This window comes from Piliocolobus tephrosceles, chromosome 3, assembly GCF_002776525.5.
Source record: "Piliocolobus tephrosceles isolate RC106 chromosome 3, ASM277652v3, whole genome shotgun sequence".
Lineage (NCBI taxonomy): Eukaryota > Metazoa > Chordata > Mammalia > Primates > Cercopithecidae > Piliocolobus > Piliocolobus tephrosceles.
In genome coordinates, this window is record NC_045436.1 from 134,011,380 (window position 1) to 134,019,572 (window position 8,193).

The following is an 8,193-nucleotide window of genomic DNA, read 5'->3' on the forward strand; positions in this document are numbered from 1 at the left end:
CTTAGAGGAAAGTGGAAGGAGTTTCTCCAGTCTTTGCAGCAGATGAGGTTCCTCACACCTGCAGTCACTGGCCACTGTGTATCTGTGGAAAGAAAACCAAAGGACACCAGAGGAGCTGCTTCAAAAACATCTCTTTCCTGTAGGCTTTTGTTATATTCTCAGCAAATCCAATAGCAAGATATTGGGTTCTGAATACTGCAGTAAGTATAAAATCATGACATACGTGAAATGTGAAAATTGAATATGCAGTGAAACTTGATCATTTGCATGTAATTCAACCCATTGGACCACGTAGGGTGCACTATGTCTTCCCTAAGCTTGATGCCCTCTCCCTTAGCCTCTATACACAAATCACAACCCATTTACACCTCCATTCTTTCACTTATTGTACTGTTCTCTAATCCTTTTTTATTTACTCTTTGCCCTCAAGAGAGTGAAATCAGACAACTGGGCTTGTGACTTTCATTTCATTATCTCTCACACCTAACACAATGCCAGAGACACTGAGATGTATGGAGTAAGCAGTCACCTAAATTTTCATTGAAATGAAAACTGTCAACATAGAGTATAAAAAGACTAGACCACACCTTGTAAAAGGTGTCATAGGAACCCTAGAATTTATATTTTTATGTAGAAAATTAATCCAGACGTTGTCTATGTTTAAATAGTCAATTTATTAGGAATCTAAGGATATTGAAAGAAAATTCATCATGGGGGGAAAAAACAAGAATATACAACGTGGCAGGGTGAACCGAAGAAGAATTTCTGGATGGAAAGTTTGGGGAAGGGAATGCAATGGAGAACAGAAGGGATGGCTGTGGTCTCTCTCCAGCCTTGGTAAGTGTCATGAGGCAGAGTGGCGTATATCCGTGCTGGGATCATCCAAATTATCCCAGAGTCTACAGCTTCTTGCCCACATAGGCAGGGAGCAAAAGTCGACCATGGAAGCACTTCAGCAATTCACAGCCTTCCTATGATGCATGCCCTGAGCTTACAGGTTCTGGATGAGAGTTGATGATTTCCTGTAATCATTGGGATTGTCTCTACTGCTGCAAGGACTGTGCTTAGAATGACACTGCCTGCAACCTTGGAAATGTCTCCTTCATCTGTGAGTAATAGCCAAACCCAAAAGGGTCATTCAAGCAATGTACACACTAATATTTTTCTATAGAAAAGAAAACAAAAGATAGACACGTGAGTCAGACAGATTGGGATCCCTGATCCAAAGCTATGCTGGAGGATGTGGCCCCAGTGTCTGACCAAGTGGGTCAGCTAATGGACTCTGCTTCCTTGAATTCAACCAATCCACCAGCCATGGGTAGTGATGGGGCACACAGTATCCTCTACATGGACAGGACTTGCTTTGCCACACTTGCCTGTGGCTGTGCATGCATAGTAGAGTGTACCTTCTCAGCAGGCAGGTGGTGCCCAAGAGAGAAGAGCCTGTTCCCAAACTCACCACTCACATGGGGCAGAGAGGAGTTAGGTCTGCTATTTGTGGAAAACAGTATCCTCGAGTCAGTGTTGTTTTCCACTTCCATGAGGTGGTGCCCCAGTAACCACCTACCACTGCTCCTTTAGGGACCCTCCTGGGTCTACAGGTGAAAGTGCAGATTTACCCACCGCAAGGTTCACAAGTAGATCTAACCTGCACGTGAATCAAAATCCCAAATAGAGCATTAATCTAAGGCTGAAAATTCACTCTCTCTTGTGTTTTCCATACCAAAATATGTCATCCAATATGGCTCATCAGAGGTTCTGAAATTAGATTTACTGACAACATGAACATATTCCAATAATAAAAAGGATTCTTTATTATTAAATTCTTGAGGAGAAATTTAAGTCCAAGGACTAAATCTTCTTGTAAATGTAAGTCGAAAGGAAACAAATTTTTAAAACAAATGAAGTTGCCTTTATGAGTCCCAAGTCCAAAATTCTTAACTCGAAATTAGAGAGTTCTTGATTCAAAAAACAAAAACACAGGTAAGGGGCAGGGAGGGGATTCAGGTTCTTTCTGCAGTGATCCCACCTTCCTCTCATTGGGATGGATACAGTTTCTTCAAGCCGTGAAGTCTCACATAAAATGCCCTCTTTTTAGAGAATCCAAAGATGTAATATGACATATAGTTATTATAGCACTGGCTTCCTACCCACAAAATTTGGAAAACAAAAGCACTCTCAGGGATTCCTGGAAAAAAAATTAGGTTCCTAGAATTAGTGTGTCATGTTGTTAAAGACGATAGCAGAGACTTCGGGGCTATCCGAGCAGGAAAAAAAAATTGCAGAGTTAGTCTTCCCAGGATCTGCACTAAAGGCCCAGAGCTGGAATTTAAGCTCAGTTGAGATATTCTTCCATGCAGGGCATAATGGTGACGCAGCTTATTCACCATGTCTAGGGAGGAAGCATCTCCACTCTGAGCGAGGCCTTGTTGGAAATGTGCAGTGGTGGTGGTAGCCTTAGGCACTGGGTCTTATTTGAGAAATTTCTTTTCCTTCCAGCATGTCTCGAATTTTCATTTCCCTTTGAGTGCTGTGTTTCTGACATCTCAGACATGAATGGAGTGTAGGCTCTTAGGGACACTGAGCCCTAGATTCTTTCTGAACAGTGAGTAGGGAGTTAGTACTGGACCACAATGGTGCTTCACTTGTCTCTCACTACAGAATGGCTGAGGCCAGAAAATCTGCTTCCCAGGAGATCCCATTCACCTTTATGTTTGCCAGAGTTGAGACTTGGACTAGGGGATTCCTGCCCCTAATAGCTCAGGGATATATCAACTCTGTGGACCTAGGATTTAACCAGATGACCTCTGAGATATCCTCAGGAACCAATGATTCTGTGGCTGCCGAGGTAACAGGTCCCTTCTGTTTTGCTCTCCAGGCTGGAGCTATTTCCAAGTCTCAACTTCTGCCAGGTAATTCCTGAAGCTCCAAAGGCCCCTATCCAACCAGCTTCCGTTCAGAAAACTTCACACCTTCCACCTCTAACTCCCGTTGCTGGCCATCCCATGGTAACTCAGCCTCATTCGCTTTTCGCTGACTCCTTACTGCCTTTCCTCGCCTTTCACAGACGTCTCTGGCCTCTGGAGCCTGGTCTCCTTTTAAATTGAAATCCTGGCAATCTCAGATCCTACTGTTCCACTCCAGGAGCCCCTATTGCTTCCCCATCGCTTCCTTGGGTCACATAAACATCACAGAGCCTCTCCAGGCCTCAGGACAGAAAAGGGATTAACCAAAATCCACATATTACACATGCCACTCATAGAAAGACATTTCTTTTTAATCCATAAGCCTGCCTAACACTGCTTTGTCCCCTCTCTGATGGCTTGCCCTGGGGATAAAAATGCCAGCTTTTCCAGGGAGGGCAGTTAAACTTTAAAGATCCTCTCATCTGCGGTGGCGTTGTGACCTGGGGGAAGCTATTATTATTTAACATGAATCAGGGGCCTTCAGCTCCCTCATGCTTCCCACTGATCTCACTCTCACTAGTTACAGGCTTTGTACATCCCCTGCTGGCATTTCTGTATGATATCGCTGCCATACAGATGCTGACAAATGCTATATAAAAGTCTATTAAATTAATCTAATGGCTGCCATGCTGGTCCCCTAATGACACAGCAGATAGGAGGGTCTTTAAATGTAAGTGCTTCTAGGAAGGCTCCAAATTGTTTCCTCCACTGGACAGTGGTTTAAATAAGCAACGTACAGCTACTAAGGGGATTTTCTCAAAACTTCAATTTTCTCTGCCCAAACTAGAGGCTCCAAAGAGGAACCACTTTGCCAGGTTCCTGAAGATAAGCTTGAAAAATATTCAGATTTATTAGTTAAATTTTCCCTTTTATGGTTTTTCATCCCCCCTCGCTGTGCCCTTCTCACCTCTGTCATTTTCTCCTTCTATTTTGCCTTTTTATCAATCTACTTTCTGCCTCTATAGATTTGCCTATTCTGGACATTTCATATACGTGGAGTCGTACAATATATGGTCTTTTGTGCCTGGCTTCTTCCACTTCATATATTTTCAAGGTCAAGCCATGTTGTAGCATATATCAATACTGTATTCCTTTTTATTTCTGTATAATACCTCACTATTATACAGTGGCATACATATAAAATCTATGGTATATATTTTATAATATACCATATATTATAAAATATGGTATAGCTATACCATATTTTATCTATCCACTTTTCAGCTGATGGACATTCAGATTGTTACCATTTTTGGCTATTATGAATAATGTAGCTATGAACATTTCTGTACAACTGCTTGTGTAGACATCTGTTTGTGTACATCTGCTTGTTTAGACATCTGTTTTCATTTCTCTGGAGTGTATACATAGGAGCAGAATTGCTGAGTCATATGGTAACTCAATGTTGAACATTTTGAGGCACTGCCAGATGGCTTTCCAAAGTGGCTGCATCATTATACATTCTCACCAGCAGTGTTTGAGGGTTCTAATTTCTCCCTGTCCTCACCAACACTTGTCATAATCTGTCCTTTCGGTTCTACCCATCCAGTGGTTATGAAGTGATAGCTCATTGTGGTTTTGAATTGTATTTCCCTGATGGTTAATGATGTTGAGCATCTTTCCTTGTGCTCATTAGCCATTTGCATAGTTTCTTGGAAGAAATGTCTAGTCAGATCCTTTGACCATTCTGCAATTGTCTTTTTTTTTTTTTTTTCTTTGATGCAGGGTTTCACTCTGTCACCCAGGCTGGAGTGTAGTGGCACGGTCTCGGCTCACTGCAACCTCTCCCTCCCGGATTCAAGCAATTCTCCTGCCTCAGCCTCTAGAGTTGCTGGGACTATAGGTGTGTGCCACCACGGCTGGCTAATTTTTGTGTTTTTAGTAGAGACAGGGTTTCACCATGTTGGTCAGGCTGGTCTCAAACTCCTGACCTCAGGTGATCCACCTGCCTCAGCCTCCCAAAGTGCTGGGATTACAGACATGAGCCACCGTGCCTGGTCTGCAGTTATCTTTTTAGCTAACCTCTTGAGTCCATCCATCTCTTTTCATCTTCCTAGTCAAAGATGCCATCATGTTTTTGCTGGACCACTGCATAAGCAAGCCCAATGATCTTCCTGTGCCCACTCCTGCTCCCTTCCAACTTACTCTTCATACAGCAGTCACAATGTTATTTTTAAACTACAAATCTGATCTCATCACTTTTTATTTAACACCTTTTGGTCACTTCCCATGGCTCTTGAAATAGAGCCCCAAATCCTTCATGTGGCTCACAAGGCCCAGGGTAACTTTTCTGTCCTATTTTGAACCTGTCAACTCCCCACTCTGTGCTCACAAACAATGACCTCCTTTTAGACTCTCAAATGCTCCAAATTCCTTCTGAGCTTCCACACATGTACATTCAATAGGTTCTAACTGAGACCTCACATGTTCCAGGCACTACTAGGATGGACACTGAACATGTTGCAGTAACCGAGTCCAATACACCCCCTGACCTCTTGGAGTGGGTAGTCTGGATGGGGAGAGAGAGAATCAACAAGTAATTAAATAAATGGCGACATAATGCCAGGTGCAAAAGGTACCAGGAAGGAAGAGTACGGTGCATTGCTCCCACTGCTGAAAATGCTCTTCTTTTCCACCCTGTCCCGCATAACTCTTCAGCTAATGTGTCACATCTTCAGAAAATGCCACCATGATTTCTAGCTTAGGTCAGTTTTCTATATAATGCACTTTGTAACTCTTCTTCACAGCATATATCAGAAACATAAATCAATTATTGTGCTCTTTATAATCATTTAACATCCTTCTGCCCCACTGCATCATAAATCTTTTTCCTTGCTGTGTCCACAGTACTTAGCACAGTCTCTGGAATGAATATTAAAGATTTTGAACAGATATGGGTTGAATGAATAAATGAATGCAATAACAGAATAAGTGAATGATAGCTAGAACCCTAAGTGCCCAACAACCCTCCAACAGGACATCTGTTGTCTTAGACCCACTGCTTCTTTCACTGCCACTGCTCGAGTTCTGGAAAGTGCCTTCTTTAACTTAGTCACTGTAATTCAGATTGTTCCTTTTTATTCCCTCATTCCTAATATGTGCCCAAGGCAGAACAGTTCATCTGCCCTTTCGGAGATGACTCATTAGTAACATCACACTCAGACATCTATTGGAGTGTAGGATCAAGGACAGCACTGCAAGACTGGGACAGACACTATGTATAGCATTAATTGCAGTTGGAGATCCCAGTATGTTCCAGGGACAGTCATGAACATGCCCTGGGCTTCCATCAGCCTGGCTGGCCAACGGGTCATTAGCCTCTTAATCTCTTATTTCCTCTTTATTCTGGGTCCAACCCAGAATCCACTGTTGGCAACTATGTAAATAAAAAAGCTGAGATCCTTCCTGCCTAGGTTTCCAGGCATAATTCTTAGGCCAAGACAAACTGGAACCTAAGTACTTATGACCTTCTCTAGGTTCTCCCATCCTCATGCCCTGAATCCTTCCTGTAGCAGCTCTTCCCAGGCCTTCACCATCCTAACCCATTTAAGGCCACCATGTAATGCCCCTAGCTGGAGCCTCCCCATCCACTTATCCCCGACTAACCCCCAGTTCCTCTTGTTCCCATTTCTCTGTTTCCTCATGGCTTCTCTCACTCCACATTTTTGGGATCTCAGAGTCATCAATCTTTCATTAAATTTTTTTGATAAACCTTACTGGGCTACTTTTGATGAATATTTTGGTGAGTTTTAGCATACAAGAAAAATAAGATCGGGCAAAAATAGATACCCGAGATATGAATATATTTTTTCATTGGGCACTGACTGCATACCTGTTCTTCCTACAACCTGTCATTGTCATCCCAACTTTTGCTGGTTCCTAGAGTTGGTTTTGTTTTTTTTTTTGCTGATTCCTAAAGAGGCTGTATTTAGTCTCTGCTCCCCAGTGCCAAGCGCAGTGCCTGCAGGTGGTAGATACTTAGTGCAGGTTTAAGGGAGGATAGACAGAGGATGGGAGAGATGAAGGGGAGAGGAAGGTGGAAGGGACAGTTTTAAGCTTATATAGAATTCTACTTCTTTAGTACACTGTCTTGAAACAGTGTAGCTAGTATAGCTATCCAATGTGGTTGCCACTAGCCACATGTGGCTATTAATATTAAAATTAATTGAAATAAAAATTCCATTTATCATCAGTCATATTTCAAATGCTCAATAGCCATGTGGCAAGTGCTACTGTATTAGAAAAAGCAGATGTAGAACATTTCCATCATTGCAGCAGGTTCTATTGGGCAGACCCTAGAAACTTCCTAAATGCCCATAAAAGTTTTGTTTTGGGGTAATAGGGAGGTGCTTGGTGGTCGTTTTGTTAAGGATGTGCTGAGAAAATGAGGACCCCAGATCTTAGACCCTGAATGTAATATAGGCAATTCTCTTTATTTCTTTGAGAGGATAAGATTTTTGAAAAGAAAAACAAACAGATAAATAGTTGGCTTATCTAAATTTAAGAAGGTAAAATAAACTTATGATTTCATGGACCTAAGGCACAAACTTGAAAAAAAGGTAAGCAAAAAAGAAAAAAAAAATCCTTATGATTAATTACTCCTATTACTCTTAATTTTAACTTATGTTTGAAATACCATCACCCTGCAGCAGAGACCATATCTGTTAGGCAAATTAGCAAGCCCTGTAACAGCAAGGGAGCATCAGGCATAAAACCTCATTGATCTTAATCCACTAACACAGACTTTGTGAAATTGCAATTTTTTTTAATATACCAATTTTGTTAATTATATAGAAACTCTAAAGGAAATTCTGTTTTTAGGCAATCTTTAAAAAGCACTCAATGTGCACATATTATATATTTTTTACACTTATTAAAGTGTATTCCAGCAGAACTTCTGCTTAAATAATTTTTATTAGCTTAGTTTTTGTTGTATGTACTCAAAAGAAATAAAGTAAAAACAAAATTCTTTAGTGCAGAATTTTTATTAATTAAGTCAGGGCCTCTCTCTCTACCTCCTGACCCCTCTCTCCTGCAAGCTACATTGTGCAATAGTGAGATTTTTGGCTGGGCACGGTGCTCACACCTGTAAACCCAGCACTTTGGGAGGCTAAGGCAGGAGAATCGCTTGAGTCCAGGAGTTCAAGGCGGCAGTGAGCTGTGATCACACCACTGCACTCCAGCCTGGGTGACAGACCCTGTCAGAGAGAAAGAGAGAGAGAGAGAG